We start from the raw sequence: 26,651 nt of genomic DNA on the forward strand, positions 1-26,651 counted from the left end.
AGAAAAAATATATTTCCTCAGAAATTTTCCAAAGATGTGCTTTGAAAATCCCTCTCCTATCATTTTTTTTCTTAAATATATTTATGTTTCACTGCTGATTTCTGGTTTGTTTCATTGTATAACCCTTTCCACACCTCACACCACTTTTTAAATACACATGAGGACTGAACTCAGGAGCACCCTGCCACTTACTTTTCAGACCACCCGAGGCAGGGGCCAGGGTCCTTGGGAGCACAGCCCTTGGGCCAAAAGCTAAGTGCTTTACAGGCAGGGCAGGCCCGGGGAGCTTGAGACACATGTCCCCTCAACATTCCATTCCCTGGAGTGTCATGCTGCTCTGGTGGCCAGCTCTGCCGACGGGAAAACTCAGACTAGGGTTTACTGTCTGCAGTGTCTTTGACTAGGCCTGGGACAGCCTTCATCCTAGGTAATATAATTAAGCTATAATTAAGCAATAACGATGGAGACTATGCTTATTAGGTACTTGTACACTCAGGATGGCATTAGCAGTAAGGCCCACCAAGAGGGCCTTCAGTCTCCCAGGAAGGAGATTAATTCACGATAAAAACACTCACTGGGACCTTCCTTGCTTTGGAAATTTTTTTAAAACAATAATCTTTATTATGAAGAAGATGATAAGATAGGGAGGGGGAGGAGGAATTTTGAACAACAATTTCAGATGTGATGCATTCAGATTAATGGGCTCTGCTAGACTGTTCCATGGCCAGTCAATGCCCCACTAATCTGACTATCTTTACAACAAAAACAGGAGATACTCAAGACAAGGTTCTCCTATTGTGGAAACGATCTAAATACATATCCCAAAAGCTAATCTTGGAGGGGCTCAATATGGGGATGAGGGAGGCAGGGAATTCATCTGGTCTAGCTACACGTGGTCAGGTTGAACGATCTCCCTGTTATTTGTACTTTCTTGAGAGCGCTCAGGGAAAACACGTCATAGATTCTTCCCCCTGGTTTCAACAAGCTTATTGACTCATCTGTCCAATTGCACAGACAGCGCATGCTGTCAGCCTGCTAGGGGACATGCGATGGGCGCGTGTGGGATGTGCTCACCCAGGTCTGATGGGTGTCTCTGATACCGCTGCTCCTCACTTCCAGAGAGGCCTCTCAGACACAATAAGGTGGTAGGAAAGCGACCAATACACAAGCTCCCAGATATTTTCTCCCACACGAAGCCCAAAATTCTCCACAAAGGCATCTCCACACAACTGCCACAGCCCCCCATATAGCATATTTTACTGTATGTGCGCGTATAAAATCAAGGAGTTTTAGGTACGTAAAGCAAGGAATTCAGCTGGAACACCCCAGGGAAGAATTCCTCCATTTCCCTCTTTATTTTAACACCACATTGGGGCTCCCGTGATGTGAGGGTTGGTTATTAGTCTTTTACAATTATCTCTAAATATCTCATGGATCCATCTGCTCCTTTCCACCTTTATAGCCACCAGCTTACTCTAAGCTATCATAACTTCTCACCTGGACTATTGCAATAGCCTGAAATCTGCCCTTCTAGCAGCCTCCACATTGCATTCAGAGCAATCTGGTTTTCTTTTTTACTGAGATGAAGTTCACATAACATAAAATTAACTATTTTAAAGTCTACAATACATTGGCATTTAGTTTATTCACAATGTTGTGTATGCACCACCTACATCGAGTTCCAAAACGTTTTCATCATCCCAACAGGAAATTCCATACCCATTAAGCAATCACTCCCCATCCCCCTTCCTTCCCCAACTCCTAACGATCACTAATCTGCTTTCTGTCTCTATGGATTTACCTATTCTGGACATTTCATATAGACAGAATCATGAAATATTTTTGTGTCTACAAAATTTCCTTTTGTGTCTATTTCTTTCACTTAGCATAATGTTTTCGATCTTCATCCATGTTGTAGCATGTATCAGTACCTCATTCCTGTTTATGGCTGAGTAAAATTCCATTGTGTGGAACAAAATTCCATGATTTGTTTATCCAGTCATCTGTTGATGAACTTTTGGTTGGTTTGTACTTTGGATTAGTGTGAATAGAGCTGCTATAAACACTCATGTACAAATCCGGAGTAATCTTACACACATACACATATGCACGTCTGATCATGACCTTACCACCTTAACAGAAGATGGGGAAAAAATTGTAAGGGCCAAAGGGACCTGAGGCTGAAACAACCTGTCAATTCTGGTGGTGGGCACAAGTCCATCAAAGCAGCTCGGTGGCATTAGGAAAAGAAACTTTTAGTTTTCTAAACAGTTCTGTGAAGCAGATAGAAGTGTGGCCAGCCTAGAGCTGTTGAGCCTCCACATTTCAAGGGGGAGGGAGGAGAGAAACTTAGCCCTCCCCAAACCAGGATCTTCCAGCCCAGACCATTAGGAGCTGCCACTTCGCAGACATGGGGGATTTCCCTTCTCACTCTTCAGGGCTCTCACCCATCAAATGAACACAAACCAACCAGTAGGACAGGGTCAGACATTCATCTTGACTCAGGTTCCAGTTCCTGCTTTCAGACCTGTCGTAATAGCTACAAGCGGTATAGAAACCAAAAGTGGAGAGAGGCCTCCGCTCCAGTGAATTTTTAGAGGCAAATTTGCCCAGCGTCCTAACTATATGCCAATGTGATGAACACTCTTATGCTAATATCAAGCCAGACCAGTTGCAGGCATTTTGTTAATTAGAAAGCCTCATTTTTCAACTCTTATCAGTATGTAAATTAGATTTTGACTCTCTGGCCACCTGTTCCAAAGGCACAAGGCCCCCCAAATTCAATTAACATAATTCTCATTCCAGTGTGACACTTCAGGTGGTGAGGGCTGAGCATCCAGCTGGGGTCCTCCACTCCTGGCAGAACCAGAAAATGCTAGGTATCCCTAAGGTAAAAGCCACCAGAAACCAAACCACAGGGATATGAACCAGAGGATGAAAGTATTTCCTTGCTGGAAGTTCTTTAGAAATCCCTAATGCCAACCCCCTTCTTTGACAAATCAGGAAACCGAAGCTCCAACTGCAGAGGCAGGAGGGTTCTGATGAGGATGTTCAGCATGGGCTATCTGAACAGCAGGTGAAAGCCTGGAGTCCATGTTGGAGGCAGCTTCTGACATAGGTCCAACTGTAAAATCAGAGAAATGATCTTTTTTCCACCCTTTTCCTCTCCCTGGCACCTCACCCCCCAGCTACCTGGAAATCTACACCATCGTGTCCCATCTCTACCTACTCTCTCAAATACTGCCTTAGAACCCAAATTTCTCTTTTCCTTCCTTTTCCCTCTTCTCTCTATGTTATTGATTTTTTACTTTGATGATCTGTTGAATGCAATGGACTCTCTCAGAAAAAAAAAAATGCGTGTATGCACACAATTTTGCATTAAATTTAAGAGAGTTTTCAGACCTCCAGAAGCCTGATCCACCTATCCCAATTTAAGAATTCTTGTTTTCCACCTTTCTCCCACTAAGCAATCATGGGGGGAAGCAGTCATAAAATTTACATTTTGCACTGAAAAGAATTGCCCAACCCAGTTCCCCCCAAGCAGAGCCTGACACCAAGACTTAAAAGCAAGAACTTGATTTGGAAGTGTGGTCCCAGGCAGACGGATGGGGGAGGCATGCAGAACGCATTATGGAGTCTGCCAGCCTGAAAGGGGTGGGGTATGAACTGCCCTGGACAGCACAACCTGCAAGCCTACCAGACAGCTGAGGGGCCCCAAGCTGAGGCATCAGTAAAGAAGCGCTGGGGCGGGTGCAGGAGGCGGGCCTGAGGTGAGGCCCTCATTGTACCTGCATGAAGCTGGTCTGAGCTCTCTCTGAGCTGTCCCCACGGCAGTGGCCAGAATAAGACGCGGGTGAGGCTAAGAGGATCTTAAGTGATGTTTACAAGGTATCTGCAATAAGGATCTTAGAGATTGTCTAAATCACCTTTCTCATTTATCTGGTAAACTAATGCACACTTATCTGTCAGTGACTGATAAGAATTCTGGTTTCGCAGAAAGTTCCTGAAACAATCTAAATATTCAAAACTACTAAATTGATTAAATATACTAAGGTAGTGGCCTTCAAAGTGTAGTCCCCTATTTGCAGCATCAGCATCACCTGGGAACTTGTTAGAAATGCATATTCTTAGGAAGTGCCTCAGGCCCACTCAATCAGAAACTCTGGGGTGGGTCCAGTAACATGCTTTAACAAGCCCTCCAGGTGATTCTGATGCAGGCTAAAATTTGAGAACCACTGTACTAAGGTATATCCATATATATTTCGCAGAATACTATGAAACCACTAAAACTGTTCTTGTAGATGAGCATTTAATGATAGGGAAAACTGTGCCCTATACATAGTGGGGGTTCTATAAGTATTGGTTAAATGAATAATAGCTAACACATATAATCCTTATTATCTGCCAGGCTCTATTTCACAGCCTTACATATATTAACTTATTTAATCCTCAGATCAATGCTATGAGGTGTAAACTAGTATTATTCCAATTTTATAGAGAAGGAAACTTCATGAAGAGGTTAAGGGACATGCTCAAGGTCATACAGCTATTAAGTAGTGGATGTGAAATTCAGAAGTCTGAGCTACAGTCTCTGCTCTTAATCATTATGGATGGATGGATGGATGGATGGATGGATGGATGGATGGATGGATGGTTGGATGGATGGATAGATGGGTGGGTGAATGGGTGAGTGAGTGAAAGGATGGATGGATGGCTAGATGGTGGGTGAATGGGTGAATGGGTGAAAGGATGGATGGATGGACGGATGTTGATTCTCCTTGGCAACTTATAGTTTTTTCTGTAAAACCACACTACAACTGGGCATTTTGTGCCACAGGTATTTCATAAATACACAAAACTCTACAATCACTAGGTTTTATCTTCAATCACAGAAGCAGCTCTTTGGAAGTCAATCATTACCTCCCATGTGAGGTGAATCTCATTTTCCAGCTACCAGTTAGTACTGATTTTTCCTGGTGCTCTAAGAGTCCCTTGTCTTTAAAAAATAGTGGCATTTTATTCCAAGAGAACAATGGCTTCTTTATGGCATAACCATGCTGTTAGCCAAGACTGAGGGGCAGTCTCAACCCTCGTTTTAAAAACGGAAATACATTTACGTGGTACACTAACTAGGGCAAACTCAGTCTGGGGCAGCCGTTTCTGTTTCTCATTCTTTTTCCCTTTCTTTCTGCATCATTGTTTCCTTCCTTCCCTCTTTCCTTCCGTCCTTCCTTTCTTCTTTCTCTCCCTTCTCTCTTCCTTCCTTCCTTCTGAGGTAATTCCTGAAAAAAAAATTAATTCAAGTTCAGATAATGTGTTTGGTTTTTTAATAACTTATTGCACTCAATACAAATGCCTTTTACTTTGGCAAAGTACTTTGTCCTTTTAAAGAATGACTTTCCTGTGTATTATCCCTTTTGAGCCTAGTAAAAACCCCATGACATAAAACCAAATATATCATTATTTTGCAGATTAGAAGACTGGAATTGCCAGTCCTCCTCCCAAAAAAGAATTCCACTGCCCTGTTCCTTTTCTCCAAAAAAAGAATTCCACTGCCCTGTTCCTTTTCTCCAAAAAGAGGAGAAACCCAGCCCCCAGATCTCTTTGAGTCCATTGGTTGGTTGTCTGTCCTTGGGCTGAAGTATCACGTTAACACACTAGGTAGCAGCACACTGCCCAGAGGAGACCTGTCCACTGAGCCAGGTAGGCAGGAGGGCAAAAGGCTGGCTGGCTGGCGGTGGAGTCTGTCCCCTTCAGCAGCTTCTTCCTCTGCTTGGTGGGGTTGTCCTGTGTTTATTTTTTCTGCAGAGGCTCAAGCAAATACACCAAGGTGGTGACCAAACAGCGGCTCACACAGAGGCAATGACAGTCATGAGGCTGGGAGAGATGTTGGAGATGCTGGCAAAGGTCAGGGGCCAGACGGGACAGGTGACTGTCAGAGAACTCATGGGGCAGGCAGATGTGCAGCACGTAGGCAGGCTGAGTGGAGCCAGAGATGGGGATGTTGACGATCTCTGTGGACTGCTTGGTCTGCAGACAGGTGATGAAGGCAGCCTTGAGGGACTTGGTCTGGCTCATGACACCCTCTTGGTCATGGCTACAGGGCAGAGCCAGTGACAGACAGTAATCTGTCTACACTGTCATTCCTTGGGCAACCCCTTCCAGCCATGAGGCCTCCAGCTACATCATCCAGGGACTCCCAGGGGGGCCTCCTTCAGAGAAGGGCAGAGGCCTATAGGCCAGGGCATTGTTGCCTCTCTACACCTTCTGCCAATTTATTTAGAGACAGGATTATTCTTTCATTCGATTCACTCAACAAATATTTATTCAACACCTACATGTGCCAGACACTATTCTAGATGCTTGGGATATATCCATGAACAAAACAGACAAAGATCTCTGAGGTGGAGCAGCCTGTATTCCAGAAGGGAAGACACACAACAGACATGATAAATAAGCAGGTGTGTAGTATGTTAGAAGATGACAAGGGACATGGAAAACGAAAGTGAAGCAGAGAGTAAGAAGGACAGGAGCGTTCGCAGGGATAAATGGGTAGTCACAAAAGGCCTCGTTGAGATGGAGAGTTTTGAGCAAAGACCGGAAGAGGAGGCGGGAAAGTGAGCCGTGCTGCTGTCTGAGGAGGAGTCCAGGCAGCCACAACAGCTTGCATGAGAACCTCCCCTCCTAACGTCTGGTTCAGAGCCTTCGGCACCTCACCACGTGGAATCCGACATGGGGAAGGGAAACGGAACAAATGGGCCTTTGACAGAAACTCTATTACGAGTAAAGCAGGCACTCTGTGGGAACACCTGATTCGCTGGTGAGGGTTTAACGACCATCACTCCAGAAAGGCCTGTGATGTGTGTCAGTTTCCATGGTGTAAATACTTTCACCATGGCTGATTTCAAGCTACCAAAATGGGGTCATGAACCCAGAGTTGGAGCAGGCTCCGACACACTGGTCCTCGCCCTCTTCTAGGGAAAAGGCCAAAAACTAAATTAGGCCCCGTGCTCCAGGACCGCTCATCACCCGTCCCTTCCCTAATATTTCTTTATTCAGACGTGAGACCTTCTTTCTCCTACCTTCACACTCAGCACCAAAACTCAAATCAAGAACATCTCTTTTCTTTTCTTTTCTGTTCTATAGGAAAATTTCTGGAGAAGGACCTAAATGGAGAAAGAAAAATCCACAGAGACAGAGATGCAAAACAAGGAGTCAAGAGGCAAATGCTGAGATGAGGGGCAAGGAAAACCGAGCCCCCAACACACAGCTCACGTGGGTGAAATATCAAGAACTTATCTGGAAGCCTGTGAGCTGCAGCATGAGAAGAAAAAAAAATAGAAGAAAAAATAAGAAAATACACTTGAGAGCAAATGTACTTTTTACTTGAGGAAATGATGTGACTCTATCCAAAATGGAAATGTGAGTACAGCTGTTCCTCCTGAGCTGGTTTTACCAAAAAAAAAAAAAAAAGGAAATCTTTAAAGGATTGGGGGTGAGGTTAGGAAAGGTAGGCCTGAGTTTAGAACCAGGTTTGCGAATTTGTTTTAATCACAGCCTTTCATAGTAACAAAGCCAACTACACTACATGAAGCCACCCGCTCCTCGTGCATTCTTCAGCAAAATCAACCAGGACAAAGGATGAGATTAAAGGTCTAATTAAAACAAGCAAGAGGATTTTGAGTCTGCCCCTGGCCCTGCCCCTGCCCCTGCCCCAGGAAGCTCTGAATATGAACAAAGGTTCTTGGGAGGGGAGGCTCAGACCTGCAGACAGGTGTGCTTTGCCATCTAACCCACAGGCAGGGGACTCTGGAATAGGCCCACATCCTTTAGTTAGATTGTCCCAATCCACTTAGTGAAATAATCCCTTTGAGATTCATTCAACTTTGTATCCACCGGGCAACACTGAATTGAATCTATCTTGGACGGCTATGGCAGGATATAGCTATTAAAAGTATTCTTAAGTCTTTGTCTCTGCAATTCCTTTCCAATTTGGTTCAAATAGAACCAACTCTGCCCAGTCTTCTGGATGCAATATTCAAGGTATTCTCTCTGTGCACTGGGAGGAGGGGAGAAACGAGAGAGACTCTGCAAATGTTTTAGAGGCTTTCTTCCCAAGGGGTGCTGATTTTCTTTATTTCCTGTATGAAACATTTCCTACCTGATGACTCCATTGAGTTCGTGTGAAGACGGAGCTTTAAGTAAAACTTAAAGCACTTTGAGCTTTGATCAAAGAAGTTTTGATAAGTGCATTATGATTAGTTGCTGTCTTAATGGACATCTACCGTTTTGTCTTCTGAGGAATGTACCTTTCACTGAAATCTAAACATGATTGAATGAGAGCAAATTGAATGAGTCACTGTCTAGAAATGGCACCTGACCCCAGTAAGAACAATCATGGCAGCACACCCCACCAGCCATATGGAAAGAGTATGTTTTGAGGCACCATATTGCATAAAGGTCTTTAGAAATAAAAGAAGTCTCCACTGCACAGGATGTTCTGTGTGGAACCAGCCAGGTTAGAGCTCTAGTCTGAATGCACAGAATACTTCTCGTACACAACCCCACATCTTCTCTGCCTCACCTCTTACTCATCCACAGCTGCTGCGACCAGTTCTGCTAGGTTCAAATAGCTCATGCAGGTACGACCTGACAGCAGCACCCTACACAAGCTTCTCACATCCTCCTCTGGGGCTTCTCTGACCAGGAAGCATGGGCTCGGACAAGAACAACCCAGAAGTGCAGGAGAATTAACACTCATGCCGCAGCACCTGACCCCAGGGGAGATAAGCCAGTGGACAGATGCTTCCTCCTTTCCTTCTCCAGGTAGATGGTCCTGTGAGACAGAGCACCCAGTCACCTCTGGCAGTGGCCATTCATAGCTCAGTGATCTGGGGGAAGTTACTGAACATCTCTAGGCCTCTATTATTCCTTCAAAAAATGGAGTGTTTACTATTAGTAAGTAATTACTATTAGTAAATAATTACCATTATAGTAAGTAGTTATTACTTACCTGGAAGGTCTACTTTAAAGCCACCTACCTGACACTTGGTGAGCCATTATGAATATCAGCTGTAACCCTTTATAACTTACTTGCCAACAAGAAGTAAATAGATCCTTCGATCCAAGTCTTCCTTATAATCAACTGGAATGCCTAAAAGCTCGTGCTCACTTTATGCTATTTCAGACTCTTAATGATGATCATGATCTCTCACACTTTGTCTTTCTCTTGTCTAAATAATTTCTGCTTCTGTCTTTCCTCAAAGCTCTCACTTTCCAACCTCTACGTGACGATGGTAAGCAAAACGTTTCCAAATTCCTCACGTTCTTCTACGAATGAGAGGCAGTGTTTAGCGGAAGAGCAGAAAAAGCTCTGGACGGAGAATCAGGAGTCCGGGGCTCTGGGCCTGACCTGCCCGTGTCAGCCTCAGTGACTGCGGCCGAGAGCCTGCACCTCTCAGTTCACTGCCCCCCCAAGTGTAAAGGAGGCGGCCAATGAGCCGTTTCCCACCTTCCTTCTTGTCCTAACTTATAGCAATGTCTGAGCTGGATAGCATAGGTTGGCGAGCTGGTCTCAGGTCAGTCATTTAAACCTTGGCACCACCATGTGCCTCTCATCCCCAGCTTGCCCACTCCTCATTTCTAAGCCGTGGGTGGCCACGCCAAAACAACATCTGACAGGCATTCACACGACTCCCATGAATGCATGCAAAATGGTGTGGAGGAAGACTGCTCAATAATATGAGACATGCATATCAAAATTTATACGGAGTACGATCTTATATAAAAGGAAAAGTGTATGTGTATAGGGGAGAGGTACATGTATAGAAAAATATTTTAAAGAGCATACACCATGGCAAGATTATGAGTGATATTTTTTTCCTTGTGATTGCTGAATTTTCTAAGTGTCCTACAATTAGCATGTATTAGTTTTGGGAATAAAATTTAAATAGGATTATGAATTGAACCTGCTCTGCCCATAGGCCAGACAGGCAGCCTCTGACAGTGTGGCCTGAACCCCAAGCATTTCTCTGAGCAGCAGCTCCCTTGTAGCCTTTCCCCCTCGGCCCCAATTCCTACCATTCATCTTACTCCCTCTGTATTGAACACAAACAAAGCAGTGTCTCGAGAAGGCCCCTGCTAAATGCCCACTTGTTCTTTTGAAGAAAGGCAGGAGTCCTGGGAGCCTCGTCTGGCCCTTCCCATTGGTACACAGGAGCTGGTTTCCTTCTCAATTAGTTCAACCTCACTTTGAATGGCAGTAACAGGTGACTCTTCAATGGCCTGAGGGTACCCTCCAGCAACAATGGGGGTCATGGACCATAGAGGGTAGGCCCTAGTGGTGGGCTGTCCACAACCAGCCTCTGGGTAAAGGGATAAGGAGGGGAGAGAAAAAGAGAAGTGAGAGACAGTGAGAAAGAGATGTGCTCCCAAAAAATCACTAGGAGGGAAAAACCGCCGCCAAATGAACTTAGAAAGGGATGAAAAACTACAACTTCTAGAGCTGGATCTAATCCACTTACTAGCTACTGTTCCTTAAGAAAAGTTACTCAATCTCTTCCAATCTTGGCTTACTTAACAGTAAAATGGGAAGAGAAAACCTGTTTTGCTAGGCTATTTTGAAGATTGAAGGAGAAAATGCCTCTGAAGGACCTTTACGACCGGGACATAAAGCCCCCAAACCCATAGAGGAAAAAATTGATAAATTTATCTCTATTAAAAATCAGCATTTTCTGCTGGGCAAAAGGAACATGAATAAAGCAAAAGTCAAACAGCAACATGGAAAAACATTTGCAACATATATGATAGACCATATCATATATGAGCCAGTAAGTAAAAGACCAACAACTTCATTTTTTAAGTGAATGAGAGATATGAAAAGAAAAATAAAAATTACCACTATGCATAAGAAAAACTGCTTAACTTCATTCATAATTTTAATCACTTCCACCTCAGATTGGTAAAAAAAATTAATAACAGCTCTATTGAGATAAAATTCACATACCATAAAATTCCCCCATTTAAAGTGGGTAATTCGGGGGTTTTTAGGATATTCACAGAGTTGTGCAGCCGTCATTGTACACCTTTCTGAGCCTCAGTAAGCCTGGGGGTGATTACGGTACTGTCCTCATGGAGTTGTAGGAGTAGAGTTAGGAATATTACTTGTAGAGGGCTTGGCATAGGCCTGACCAACAGGAAGCCCTCGGGCAGCAGAAGCAGTCGTGGCCACTACCTAGGGTCACACAGAGAAATCAGGGATGAAGCTGTTGGTGGCCTGAGACTCCCTGTGCCCAGTAGGGCTTTTCCCCCTCCCCTGGCCATATAGATACTTCCAGGCAGTGACTGAGGAGGTATCAGTGGGGAGAAGTAATGGCTGCAATTGTTTAAAGAGCCCTGAGATTGTTACTCAGCCCAACCACCCCCATCAGCTAAGCCAGTGATTCTCCAAGTTAAGACTGGACACCCACTGGCACTTTCAGGAATGTGACCCTACATATGTATTATCATCAATACGCAAAGATATGTCTAACATAACGTTAAAATGAAAATTTTGGCAGAGACAACAAGATTCAATTAGACATTGCTTTCCAAAATAGAATATTAAACAAGATAAAGCAATTTTCAAAGTAGGTGGCTGATAACCAGCTAATCAACTCATAAGCCCCTCATGCACATTAGGAATATAAAAGCAGTTTAAAACTGGAAGATTCTGTTGAATGATTTCAGGAAAGAGCTGTTGCTCTTTTGAGTCTCTTCTCCTACTAAGGGTTCGGATGGACACCACTTGTCCTTCATCTCAGAGGGCTCAATCCGTCCCCTCTGCAGCTAGGGGATACAGTGGGCAGGCTTCTGGCACAGCTCACCTCCTTACATAAACCCTAAGTCCACCATCCTATTCGGGGAGAGGATCTGCTGGGAAAACCTTCCTACGCAACTATGAGATGTGCCGAGAGGGAAAGACGGCCAAGATATAGTAACTGAAGAAAAAGGGAGATTCAAAAGTGTATTTAGAGCATAAGCATGTTTTCTAAAGGTTAACATATACACGCTTATTTGTGCACAGAAAGTTTGTAGAAGAGTGCATTAGAAGTTATTAATGATGGGGCCAGCCCCGTGGCTTAGCGGTTAAGTGCGTGCGCTCCGCTGCCGGCGGCCCGGGTTCAGATCCCGGGTGCGCACCGAGGCACCACTCCTCCAGCCATGCTGAGGCCGCGTCCCACATACAGCAACTAGAAGGATGTGCAGCTATGACAGACAACTATGTACTGGGGCTTTGGGGGAAAAATAAATAAATAAAATCTTTAAAAAAAAAAAAAAGAAGTTATTAATGATGTTTACAATTGGGAAATGAAAATGTAAAAGAGAAGTGGAGAGAGTGGAGAGGAAAGAGACTTTCAATTTACATCCTTCTATAGTGTTCGCATTTGTCAGCGTGAATACGTATTACATATTTTTTAGAGTTTTGTATAAAGTTTTTGATTCTAGCAATAAATACTTAATAAATCACATAAAAAGGTGATAAATTCTTCAATATAAAGAATTATTAAGCCACGATAGGAGAATGACTGTAAGATAGAAAGAGAACTCTGAAGGGCTGAGGGAGAGTACCAAGAAAGGACGATCTTGGAAGAGGCTGAGCTTCAGACCACAATGGAGGAGGTACAGCTGCAGTCTGTTGGATGGCAGAGGAGTTTGCTGGGTTGCCTTAAGAGAACAGGCAAGGTACCATGTGGATGGGAGGCCTAGAGGGCACAGTGTCCATGTTGGGAGGGCTGTGGGAAGGTGGTCACCAAAGTGGGCCAAGACACAAAATTGCCAAGGGACCCCGTGTTCTGGGCTCATGGTTGGAGCACCACACTAGATGTCCTCACACCCACCCCATGGTCAACTGTTCAGCAGCCCGAACCAGCCAGAAGAACCTTCCTTCTGCAGTGTCCCTCTAGTGTCCTCTAATGAGAAAGCTTAACTGTATGCTTACTGTAAGGAGAAATGAGTAAAGGAATTCCATCCATTATTGCAGAGCAGATATTGAAGGGTAAAGGGTGAACATGGGGTTGTTAGGCAATAAATTGAAACCTGGCATAATGACCTTCATGGTAGAGGCAAGTCAGATTGGAATAGATGGAGCAATGATTGGCATACAGATGCCTGCAAATAGCTCTGCTCAGCTCCCAGCTAAGCAGGCTGCCTGTATGATGAGGAAGTCTGAGAGAGGACTTCGAGATTCAAATCAGGAACAGCAGAGAACAGATTTCCTATAATGGCAGAGTGGCATGCAGAGCCAACTGTTTCCTGCCTCCTGGGCCTCTGTCAGTATTATTTCTGTGTATAGACTTTGATGGGCAACAAAATATAAGAATGGCAAGAAACTTGATCATGAGCTTTGCTATGATGCAGCCTCAGATGCAGCCAGACCTGCATAGTCATCATAGCTACCTCCTCCAATTCTCTCTCAACAATCTGCTCACTTCACTTGGGGGGTGTTTTTCTCTGACTGTCCTGAAATTCATACCATTCCATGTGAATTGTTTGCATATGGATCTTCAGTCATTTTGCCCTTAATTACACTCTTTCCAAACAGCTGATAGCCTATAATTCCTTTGAAAAGTATCCATTTACAGTCAGAGATTTATCTAATGTAGCATTTCTTCTACCTACATATTTCTCCCACTCATGGGTAGGGAGACCATGTAATTTATCATCCAAATGGGACACTTAGGAGAGTGAAGTTGGGAGCTAAAAATAATTAACAATCATTAATCGATCAACAAACATTAACCAGGACTATCTGGGAAAACCAAAATGTATGGTCACTCTACTCAAAAATCTGTAGAACTTCTTCCATGGGGCTATCTCAGGGTCCAAAAAGGAAAATTACTTTTAAAACTTGCCAAGTTCTTCATTTTCTGGCTGGCAAACACACAGAGGATAGATGTGGGTAAAAATCTGGAAAGACAAATACAGCCAAATTTAAATCATTATAATGTACATCTTCTCTAATCCCAATGTAGGCAAGGGGATTTGCATTTGAATCCATCTGCTTTTCCAATCAGTATAAGAAATCTTCCCTTCTCCAAGCACAAAAGCAGAAACACCTCTCACTGGTGTACTGTGATTATTACAATTCTGTAACGTCCTTTAAATTTTTTGACTAGTTCCAGATCCATATAGAACAAACAAAAATGAATATTTTTAGCAAAAAAACACCAGTGGTAGCTGCTATATTTTTGGTGATTTTCTGGGTCAGGATGCTTCCTGTTTGCATGAATCATAGAGTTGAATGAGCAAAATAAAATAACAAGCAAGTCTGTCCGAATTTAGAAAGGATAATCCACAGGACCTCACACGGGGGTGAGTTGGAGGCTTATCTCAGCTTCCCGCCCTCGGGGGCCTTGACAGCCTGCTCTTCTTCAGTTTTCCAGGTGCAGTAACTGTACTTACAGAGCATGTCTTCACGTTCCGCTCTGCGCTGGAGTCAAGGCTGGTCCCCAACAAACTACAGTGGAGCAGAGAGCTTGCGCCAATGAGGACAGGACCCACTTGGCAGCCCTTCAGGGCCACAGGGAGAGCTGTGGTCCGTGGGTCTGGCTAGAAGCTCTTTAGTCCTCTACAAACTTCTCTCAGTCCTGTAGAGACTCTAGTGAGGTACACGGAGAGAGGCAGAGGGACATACAACATCCTGACCTTATTTGTTTGTTTGTTTGTGGGGAGCACAGCCATTTCTCTTCATTTGGAAGACTCGTATCAAAGATATTGTCTAGATAGTTCCTTATTGCTAGAGATCCTAAAACGTGGGGGGTTTTCAGGATGAATTCCTTATTCTACTACCTCTTCCTGTTCTCTTTCTTGGAAGGTAGCACCAAAACTTCTCAGTGCCCAAGGCACCATTTTGGTTGTAGATACTTAAAGGATCCTGTCTATGGAAGATTAGAAGGATAAGTGGCTGTCAAACCACGGGCATCTATCCAAGGAGATGCCTTCCCATGTGCTAAAGGCTCTGTGCACCCTCAAATATTCCATCAGTGCTTGCAGAAAAGCATGCTGTTCCCTTCACCAAGGAGGCCATGACTCCACTGGAAAGTCAAGGCAAGTGACTGACATTTGTGCTAGACCCCCATGTGATAAAACAAACAATGACAAGTTCCCAGGGCAACCTTCTCCTGAATGGAAATCTAAGGAATGAAGCATCCATCATTTGAAACAGGGTTATAAGTGTTTACAGAACACTAGTCCTCCAAGAGGCTTCCACGGCCATATACATTCAGGAAATTCTGCTCGTCTCAACCGCCTCTGGGTGATTCATCGTGCAGGTCATATATTAAATGCACTGAGAAATCCTACAGTTAAAAGAAATCTGTCTATGTTTAACCTAGCATATCCCAAATTTATTTTACCACTGAACCCTGGTTTTACTTGTCACCTATCAATTTCCCAGAGGACATTTTAGGAAGCGTTGTAAGAAAAAAGGGGGGGAGGGGCGTGAATATGAGAAGCATTTTTCTTCATGACAAGGCCTCACATGATAATATTCTTCTGGGAATTAGAAACAGGTATCCTGCTAGAAGAACCAGTTTTAAAAATTTGGTCCTTCTTCAGGCTGATACAACTCTGCACCAGGGCAAATAGCTTTGCCAATGGCTGGATTTTGCACCCCCTTGGCCAAACATCTTTGTGCAGGGTACAATCTGCACCACCGTGCATGGAGGTCCTACTTGACCCTATACCAACCCACAACACGTTCCCTGTCCTTCCCATCACCAAAAACATGAGGACTAGGAGAGCCTACCCCACTGAAACCCTGACCCCTGTCCAGATTGCAGAACATTTGTAAGAACATCTTAAGACTTGAGCATAAGGGAAAATCCAGGCTTATACTGGGGCTGGTGTGAACATAACAGTTTTCTGGACCTACTTCTCAAGTACCTGAGGTAGGTGAGGTTTGGTTAATGTTCTTCATGTCCCCTCCACCCCCATGTATGTCCTTCACTTTTCTCAGGGCATTTGTTCTTCAAAGCAACTCACACCACTCTCTCTGTCTCTTCTGAGACAGCTGTTCCATCTGAACAACCTGGGATAACACTGGCTGAACGTGCCACGCATCTCCACCCTCACAGCACAGAATTCTGGCTCAGGATCTAGAGAGTGAGCTTTGCCTTGGCCATGCAATCTACACACGCCATCAGGAGTATCTTTCTTAATGTATGAAATGCGTTGTTTGTGGGTGGCTGCAAACTCCCATTCTGCACTGCTTGCCTCTCTGTGACCAGTACCACGGCAGTTCAGAAGGGTTGGTCCCATTAACCACAGGGAAGAGAAGAGTTAGAGAAGGAGAAGAAACAAGGCATGTGGCATGTGGGATTCATTCAGAGCCACCAAGATGCCTGCTAGTTATGGTTTGGGAGCGCTCTCTCTCGCCTACCTGCAGGATTAATTTGCCCTTCTGTTATTGTTATTATTTGTTCTGGGAGATTCTCCTTTTACTAGAACAGCTGGCACTATAGTTTCATACCCTGGGCTTTCCTGGAAACACTCTCAGGGAGGAGTCTGAACCTTCACTTCTGGAACTGGCCTGGGCCTGAAATGTGTGAGCTGTAATCTCGGCCCACACCACGTTCTCTCCCTTGTTTCCTTTGCAAAACATCATTGCAGTCAGCCCCACTGTTTTTCAGTGAGGCGCTGGCCCCAAGCCCAGAGGCGGCTGCACAGGCCTTGTTCTGCCAGGGAGTGGAGATAGTGCGGGCCTGATACAAAGCCCTCTCAGTACATCTCTGGGGGCTCCCTGCAGCACTGCCCAGCTTTCCAGATGAGGTCAGAGTGCACCGAGCAGGGAGCAGGCTGGGAGTGCACCAGCTCCCACCCTGGTCCTAGTCTCATTGTTACCCATTCGGCTGAGGTGATAAGGTGCAAAGGCCCCTTGGCCCCCTAATTCCTACAGGGCAGCCACAGGGCCCCTTTGAGTCTCGAAAGACCCTGATCCAACGATGAACGATAACTAGGAGGCTCTGGAAGGGGCCCTCCTGCCCCTCCCTTCTCTCATGGAGTCTCTCTCCTCTCCTTTCTGTTCTTGCCTCGGCTGTTTTATTCCTTTTGCTATTTGTCTGCAGAACTTCTTTTCTCCAACACCTTCGGAGTATGGCTCCTTGTCCTTCAGACTGCAGCTTAAATGTCACCTCCTCCAAGAAGCCTTCCCCAATCTCCCAGGTTCAAGTGGCCACCCAGGGGCTCCGCCATATCAGCCTCCGTTAACTCTCTGCCTGGCACAGATCACGATCTGAGAGTTGTTCCTAGATTTGCTTCTTGGGTTTCTACCTGACTCCACCTGCTGGGAGGGGGGCAGGGACGTCGCCTGCCTTGTTCACCCAGAACAAGCACCTGGCACATCTGGGGTGCTGAATAAATCTTTGTTGAAAGCATGGAGTGCGTGGATGAGCCCCACTCCTTACTAGTTGTGTGGAACTTGGGAAAGTTATTCAACCTCTCTGTGCCTTGGTTTCTTATCTTAAAAATAGAAATAATTATAGTGCCTAATTTCTGGGACTGGTAAAGGATTAGATGAGACAACCCTTGTACAGTCCTTAGCAGAGGGCCTGGCACAGAGTGAGCACCCCACAAACATGAGCTATTATCATTATCAACATGTTAACCCACTAGCTCTTGGTCACCTCCCAATAGGCACTAGTTTCCCAGCTTGGCCAGGCCCTGAAAGAATGGAGAGGAGTCCAGACCACAGAGAAGGACAGGTACAGGGGAGCCACCATGGGAAGGTGTACAGAAGGAAGAAATGTCACAGTAAAGTAACACCTTCTCTCTCAAATAAGAACTACTCCTTCCAGAAGGGTTCTTTCCTTCCTGCTTCCACTTCTCCTCTGTCCCTGCCGACCCTGACTGAGCCAGACCCTGTACCTGTCACCCAGCAGCAGGGGCCAGAGGGCAGAGCGACACTCTGTAGATAGGGCAGCATAGGGATCCACCCCGGCCGGCTCCACCCCCTTGCCAGAGGCTAGGGTACAAGCAATGATTTCCTCCTAGATGTGCCACCCGAAAACAAGGCAGGCAAATATGTGCAGTAAATCCTATTCTTTAATCTCAGCTATGACAAGAAGAGGAGAAAGGCAGTCTCCTGTTCACTGTGGGCTCAAGGCTATAACACCGTTAATATTCTACACACCAGGGACACAAAGCCGCTGTGCCCTGGAATCTGGCATTTCCTAGGAGATAGTTTATCTGGCTACCCAAAGGGAATGGGGACACTGATTTTCACAAGGAAAAGGGACCAGAGATGATCTCTGTCATACTCTCTCCCCACACCCCACCCCAGCAGAGAGGGCACTGCAAGCGCCTCACCTTCCCAAAGCCGCCAGCTGCTCTGAAGCTCCCACCAACACCCAGCAGTGCTCTTAGCTCTGATCGGCAGACACCATTTGGTATTTCAGTGAACGGTGTGGGGGCGTCCTGGTGGCCCCTGACGCCCAGCACTCGTCCTTTATTACTGCCAAGGCAAACGCTGTGTTTAGTAACGCCATAATTTCTCCAGGTCAATCTGATTTCCCCATCCAGTTGTGATTCTTACTTTGTTTACACTATGGCGCTGTCCTTTCCCACTCTGGGGAAGATAAACCCCCAGCTGGGCAAACATCCACCTACCTGCCAACAGAGGAGAGAGGAGGAGGCCGCTCACCTCAGCAAGTTCTCGCAGCTCAGCCACCATAACCAAAGTTATTATAGACCGCCATCTCCTCCACCTTCCAGACACTCTAGCTCTGGCAGGAAAAGACACAGACGTTTGTCAGGTCTTATTTAGGTTTCCTCATAAGCCTGAGACCAGGATTTGGATGCAAGGGTATATTTGGAAGTGACCAGAACGCGCAGTGACAGAGCTTAAAATTGAGACAGGGAAGGGAGGCAAGCAAGTTAAGGGGCATAAATTATAAGAAACTTACAGCTGCAGACACTGGGGCTCCATGCCCCTGGCACCTCTGAGAGACTACGTAGAACCCACCTCAGACTGATCACTGAGGGTGAGGAAGCTGGGGGATGTACCCACAACTCCTGTCTCTCATTGGCTGAGGGCTGGTCCTGGGGTGTTAACTCCCCAGCACTGACCCCAGGAAGCACAGCCAGAGAATGTTCTCAGGCAGAGAGCCCATTGGGCCTGCACAGGATCTGTCTGTGGGTGATGTTCAGGTTGGGCCAAGGGGATTTGAGCTGGGCTAGACAACTCTGCTACATCAAGCTTTCTAATGACTGGTAATGAGCTTCCTAGAATAATGCCCCATGGGTAGAGGCGTTTTAGAACATCTGTTTCAGATTTGTCTCAACTTCCTAGAAATCCTTTCAACAACCCTTAAATAGACATGGTTATATAAATCAGCCTTTCTATGATTTCTCTGAAAGAAAGGTTCAGGAACATGAAGCAAAGCCTTCCCCACTAGTGGCCTGAGTCCTGTCCTCCCTGGAATTGGAATCAGGGCCCACAGAGTTCTGAATAGACACTTTGCTTTGGACACTTTGGGAGGAGGTCAAATCTCACCAGTTTTCCATGGAGACCAAGCAGGAAAAGAGATAGAGTAGCCTGCTTTAGAAAGCTTTGAAGGTCAGATTAAAAGCACAGCAGGGAGACACACACCCTTCCCCCATTACAGGGTAGAGTGAGCTCAGGAACTGATGGAATACACTGGATCCTAATGAGAAAACAGAATCTCTCCTCCCAGGTGCCTCTCCACCCAGCCGTCTGGACATGCCCACTCTCATGAGCCCTGGGCAGGAGCAGGCTGACTGAACAACAGAACCATATCAGGGAAATTTTTCCTGGAATTCAGCCATGGAAAAATTCACCCAGCTACCCTTTGATACCTTGATCCATGGAGCTCCCACCCCCCTCAGGCGCTCCATAACCCCTATAGGGTCTTTGGATAATATTCTACTTCAACTGAATACCACATTGATCTTTGCCAACAAAGTAGAATTTTCCAGAGGCATTGCTGCCTCGGTTACATTCTCAAAAGTGTCAGGCAATTCGGCATGGAAGGGTCCAAGAATGAAGGAAAAGTCTCCTTACTCCTGGGCTGTAGCCCAAGTGGAGGATCAACCCTTTATCAAAGAGATGCAAGAATCTCAAGGATTTTTCTACAACTTACAGCCTAGAATAAAAATGCCTACAATCAGCTCACCCAGGTGATGGTGAGAAGGTCACAGGAGGGACAACCAAGAAGTTGGGCTGTTCTGTGTTCTGGTTGACTCTCTTCTAAGTAATTTTGTGGTCTCAGATGAATCATTTGACTCATCCAGACCTGGAAAACAATGGATCAGTCAAGGATAGCTAATAGTCAGCTCCTAGAACAGTGCCCCTGCACCCAGAATTGAGACTCGGTAACTAAAACAGTGTCCTTGCCCCTAGGACAGTGCCATGCACACAACGGGCACTCAGTATTGGTGGCTGAATGAATGGATGTGGTAAACGTGTCACTGCTCTTGACCTCGGCACTCCAGGCAGACATTACTAAGCAATTGTGATAGTTTTTCATACTCAGACTGGACACAAAATGCTTCTCATCATAACACTCCAGACAGGCACAACCAATCTGTTGGCGCTCACATGTGAAATGATACCTATTTGCCATATCTGCATAAACTCTAGGATTTTTCCACATTTAATTTTTGTAGTAAGGCAAATACTAAAAGGTAGACTATTTATCACTCAGAGAAGGTAAATCTAAACTTGACTGATTATTTTAATCTTGTCTGTGTAAGAATCTGGATTTTTATCATCCTGACTAGGGCAGGACATGCATTTGCTCAGTGAAGACTCCATAAGATCAGGCTACTTGGAGACTTTGCAGGCAAATACACATTTCTAGCCATCAAATTTCTCGCCCCAATCATGTAGAACAAATCCGGCTCTGAGGCATATTCCCACCCAAGCATTTAGACACCTCTGAGCAGTGCTAACTCTGGAAGTGTCCAGTGTCTGGGATCTGGTTTATCATCTGCATGTCATGCTCTCCCACCAACATCACACATGTGAAATATTGTATTAGACGGGGTACTTCAGAGAAACAGAGCCAAAAGGAGATTAGAGAGAGAGAGAGATTTGTTAGATGGAACTGGCTCACGTGACTGTGGAGCTGAGAAGCTCCGGGATATGCTGTCTGCAAGCTGGAGGCCCCGGAAAGCCAGCCGTGCAGTTTAAAAGCCTGAGATATAAAAAAGATTAAATCTTGCCATTTGCAACAACATGGATAAACCTTGAGGGTATTATGCTAAGTGAAATAAGTCAGATGGAGAAAGCCAAATACCACATGATTTCACTCACATGTGGAAGATAAACAAACACAACAACAAACACACACACAGATACAGAGGACAGACTGGTAGTTACCAGAGGGGAAGCAGGGTGGGGGAGGGCAAAAGGGGTAAAAGGGCACATTTATAGGGTGACAGATGGCAACTAGACTTTTGGTGGTAAACATGATGTAAACATCATGTTTTATATATACAGAAGTTGAAATATAATGATGTACACCTGAAATTTATATAATGTTATAAACCAATGTTACCTCAATAAAAAATTTTTAAAAAAAGAAAAATAAATAAATAAATAAATAAAAAAATAAAAGCCTGAGAGCTGGAGAGCCAATGGTGTAGATTCCAGTCAGACTCTGAAGGCCTGAGAACCAGGCAAACCGAGGGAAGGAAAAAGATTCACGTTCCAGCTCCACAGTCACGCAGAGGGAGAACAAGTCGTCCTTTCCTCCACGTTTTTGTTCTATTCAGGCCCTCAGTGGATGGGATGATGCCACCCACACTGGGGAGGATGATCTGCTTTACATGGTCTACCGATTCAAATGCTAACCTCTTCCAGAAAGACCTCACAGACACACCCAGAGATAATGTATAACCAGACATCCAGGCATCTTGTGATCTAATCAAGTCGACACATCAAATTAACAATCTCAAATATCTAGGACAGCAATGAAAGGAAAAAGAAGTCAGGGAAAGACAACAGAGAGTGAGATGGGGGAGTGGATTTTCAGTACAGGAAGCTTCAAAGTGTTTTGCCCCCTCTGCCTGAGCTGCCTGGAAATACTTGGTAACACTAATCTGTGATCCCTTTTGGGAAGCCTGAAAGATTTGTCTCAGGCACAGGGATTGAAACTCACCCAACGCCTTTCGGAACATCATCAAAAGAATCCCGAGGGTATGAACCTGCTGATCTTTCAACCCAGGGCTGCTGACCTTCTCGTGGGTAACTGAAGACTAGAATTCTTCTGCACGGACCATGACCCTTCTCAGTCACTGTGAGCTGCCACTGGCACTGCACCCGTGCCTGGTGACTCACCTGAAGTCTGCACTGATTGTCACGTGCTGAATTAACTGTTTTCCTGTAAATGAGAACAAATGCAGCGGGTCACTCCCCTACTGCACGTGCAAAGCATTGAGGCACACTGTTCCCTCTGGCGAAAAACTCAGTTTTGAATGTGTTCATCTACTGTTCCTTGTCTCTCAAGACTTGAACGTGGAGAAATAAATCTTCTAGAAATCTCTGAGCATCAAAAGGAATGGATGAGGTTTGAATTCTTAGCAAGTGGCTTTAGTTGTTGGGGCAGTAGTTACTTTATTTGCCCCAATAATTGCCAGGAGACCTCAACTGTTACTCCTGCTGGCTTCAGTTAAAATCCCCAGGACAGCAAATTAGTAAATTGGTGGATTTAACAAGACCCTAGGGATCTAAGAATCAGAGGAGCTGCTATGGAAGGAAGGGCAGGGGGCCTTCAGTTAATGGCTCCCTGGGTGCTGAAAGGTCACACCCTCAGGAACTGTCCCCTAGGGAAGCAAATGCGATTCTTGGTGCCCTACGGCTTAACATAGAGCCACGTTTTCTTGACTAAGCTAAGTCTCCTCTGGAAAGGAAACATATGAGACAAAACGCTACCTTGCCCAATCTGTTTAAGTGAAGATACTCTTAGCAAAAGAAAATTCTGTCAGCACCAATTTGACCAGCGAATTGCTCCTATCTGGCAGACAGAGCTTACTGCCCACCAAAGATTTTGCTCCCCTCCACAGTGTAAAGTTGTTTTGGGGAAGTAACTGCCCAGCCAGGGCTACTCAGGGATTTAAAAATCAAAGAACTTGTCATAAATGTAGAGAGTCTTCAATGAATGCTCACCCAGTTCAAGAAATTGTTCCTCTTGCAAAAGAGGGCCCATCAAGGAATGTGGATGGAACGCATGAGGTTAAAAAGCAGACGTGCCTTCTCTACTCCGCCATTTGCTGGCTGGATATTGATGGCAGGAAACACTGGGAGCCACGTATTGAAGATAGCAGAGCCTCTGTCAGCCTGGAACCCTGAATGTCTGCAGGAAGTAGAGCCACCCCACTTTCAGCCAACCAGAAGAAAGACCTATGAAGTAAAATTGTTGTATTAAATCACTGGAGTTTGTTTGTTATAGCAGCTGGGGTGTTCTAACTAACCCGCTGTCCTTGATTAGAAGAGAATGAGCCAGCCATCACTCTCACAGCAAACAGCACACTTCCTCTCAACATTCCACCCTGCAAGCTCCAAACAGCCCCAGAATTCAAGATTATTTTCACAATCACCTTGATCAATATTTGCTTTGGCTTCCAGGAACGTGCTCTATCTGCAACCTGCCACCCAAAATGAGATGGGTCAGCCCACCGAAGGAGAGGGAGCTTTATTAGTTTGGGTTTGCATAGCTTCTCTTTATAAGACTGCCAACTTGCCAGACACCTTTGCCTTTCGCCTTAGCATGCATCCTGTAATCCTTAGACATTAGTTATGTCAAATATGCATGCACTCAGCTCCATCAGGCTGCAGGCGATAGTGTCTGAGTTACCTGAGTGTGTAGGCAAAAAGTCCATCTCCAAACAGGCTTAGTTCAGACTCTTAACCACCCCTTCCCTCACTCTCCAATAAAGCCCCGTGTAGATTCCCAACCCTAGCTTCAAGCTCACAGCTTTGTGCCTTACACACTGACTTCTCAGGAGGCAGAAGGCTCAACAGAGGTGTCTTGCTGAGAAAATTCATGAGGGGAAACCCCTTCCTAACTATGCAGTCGCACCTAGAAGCTCTGCTGAGCAGTGATGGTGTGATTGCCCCACACAGGCAGTGACATGCAGGAGCCCATTTGCCCCTCTTGACAGAACTGATCGGGTGCATCTCTGCCCAACTCCATGTCCAGCGATGTCACAATGGTAGCTTGAAGTCAGCCCTGGGGAAAGTATTTACGCCACAGAAACTGGCACACACTACACATCAGAGCTTTTTGATGTCTCAGGAAACCAAGTGTTGAACACTCACCAGCACACCTGTGTGAAGGGGAAGGCTGCAGAACTGCCCAGCAATCAAGAACCAGTGGTGTGAGTTATGTCTGGCTACCTCTTTCCTTCTCTGAAAGGACAGGGACATGGCACCAATCTCCAGAGCAGTGACAAGGCCCCGTTGGCTATGGTCAGTGACATTTGTAAGGCCTTTGTTCTGGATTTGATGAGAGAGGAGACCAAGGGAGAGTGATCTTCCATGGCACCTCACGCACACAACCACGCTGAACCTCTACAGGCAAATGGGCTGCAGGAGGCAGACTCATCATTTCAGATGCCACAAGACGATCCTATCTCAGTAATCAGATTCTAATTACTTGCTCTGCCACTCACCTGGGCACTTTGCTGGTCTTCTAAGGTAGGAGGAGGAATTGAAGTGGGCTAAGCTCATTGTCAGGCTGTCAAGCCCGGTGCTGGGCATTTTACACAGGTTAATGCAATTGACCTTCACATAGTCCTGTGTCTTAGGTATTAGTATACCCACTTTTCAAGGGAAGGAAATAAGGCTCCAGGAGGTCAGAACAGTAACTTGCCTAAGGTCACGCAGTGGTAAGGAGTCTGGATACCAATCCGGGTGTGTCTGACTCCAATGTCCACGTTATTTGCCTTCTACCACATCGCCAACGAGCCTTGTTGTACTTATCTGTGGCACTGTAATAAAAGAAACAGGCACTCCTGCCTTATGGGAAATTAATGACAAATCTGTACTGTTTTAAATAACAGCTTTGTTGAGATAAATTCCCATACCATAGAATTCACCCTTTGAAGTATACAATTCAGTGGTTTTTAGTATCTTCACAGAATTGTGCAACTGTTACCACTAATTCCAGAACATTTTCATCACCCCAAAAAGAAACTCCACACCCATTAGCAGTCACTCCCTGTTCCTTCCTCCCTGCAGGTCCTGGAAACCACTAATCTACTTGCTGTCTCTATGGATTTGCCTAATCTGGACATTTCATATAAAAGGAATCACACAATATGTGGCCTTTTGTGTCTGGCTTCTTTCACTTAGCATAATATTGACAGATCTGCTTTCAAGTTCGTGGAGTTCTACAGGTGAATTCCACTAAGTTGAAAGGCAAGTTTTTATTTGAACACCAGCAAACAACAGAGGCAAGGCAACGCATGGGAAGTGCTGTCATCAGCGTGGTTTTCAGTCAATTCTACTACGTTTATTGAGTTCCTATTATATGCCAGACACGAAATAGACAAGATCCTTGTCATCATAGAGCTTACGTTATGATGGGGAGAAAGAGACCAAAAAGTAATAATAAAAATAAAACAATAATAGCATATTAGAGTACCTTAATTACAGTGTGTGAAAAAGATAGAGTAGATGTGGGGGATCATGGACGCTGGAGGAGGCCTTTGAGTAGCCTCCAGGATACATTTCTACATTAGGCATCTCTCTCTCCGTCTGTGTCTCTATCTCTCTGTCTCTCTTTGTCTCTGTGTCTCTCTATCTCCCTCTCTCTCTCTGTGTCTCTGTTTCTCTCTCCCTCTCTGTCTCACTCTCCCCTCCCCTCTCTCCTCTCCCTCGCCCCGTTTTTCCTCTCTCTCTCCCACCTTCTCTCTCCCTCCCTCCCTCCCTCTCTCTCTCTCTCTCTCCCCCTCTCTCTCTCTGTGTCTCCCTAAACGCCCAGCTGTGACCCAGGCACCGTCCTGACGCCTCCGTGTCTCAGATATCTGATGTCAGCTCCCCCAGAGCCTCCTGCCACTGCCCACCTCTGGAGGTTAGTGGGCATCTTTCCCACCACGAGTAATAGACCAGCAGGCAGCAACTCTGCTCACTCTGTGACAGGTCCATCTGCCCCCAGGTCAGGCTGTCTCCTTCCTCTCTGAAATCCTGAGCTCAGAAGAAGAGAAGGAAGAAGTTCCTCCTCCCCTCATCTCTTCCCGCCAGAGCAGCAGCAGAAACGCCATCACCCCGGGGCCGAGGGGAGAAGTGCCCTGCTCATCCTCGCATGCCCCCTCACCCTGCCCCACATTTCATGCATTTGTCAATGAGCTGCAGCATTTCTTGCTAAATACTTCAAGGCATAATATTTGCCTTGGTCTGAAGCTTCCTGGAGCCTGGTGAGGTTTCCCCTAGCCTCCACATCCCGCTGTTTCACAAGCAAATTATTGTCTACTCCGGCTCTCCTGCTGCTACTGCTGCTGTTTCTAAAACACTAAACTTTTTTTTAATCTTGCATTTATTCTTATAAATATAACTAGAAACATTCCAACTTTTCCTCCCAGTTAACTTCACCATCTCAAATACCAACAAGTGTTACTAGGCCATAAGAATCCACATCTACGAGTATGGA

General features: G+C 45.4%; 1 long non-coding RNA gene across 1 annotated transcript; it reads right to left on the reverse strand.

Annotated features, from left to right (window-relative positions):
* Nucleotides 1-1,747: 1,747 nt before the first annotated feature.
* On the reverse strand, nt 1,748-23,395 carry LOC147913947 (uncharacterized). Its single transcript, XR_015556186.1, has 5 exons — nt 23,168-23,395; nt 22,161-22,382; nt 18,346-18,761; nt 4,921-5,282; nt 1,748-3,124 (listed from the first exon to the last, which is right to left on the reverse strand). It is a non-coding gene; the product is annotated as an uncharacterized LOC147913947 (long non-coding RNA).
* Between the last annotated feature and the right edge of the window lie 3,256 nt (nt 23,396-26,651).

The sequence above is a fragment of the Ceratotherium simum genome, chromosome 24 (assembly GCF_057802395.1).
Source record: "Ceratotherium simum simum isolate JZ-2026a chromosome 24, ASM5780239v1, whole genome shotgun sequence".
Classification (NCBI taxonomy): Eukaryota; Metazoa; Chordata; class Mammalia; order Perissodactyla; family Rhinocerotidae; genus Ceratotherium; species Ceratotherium simum.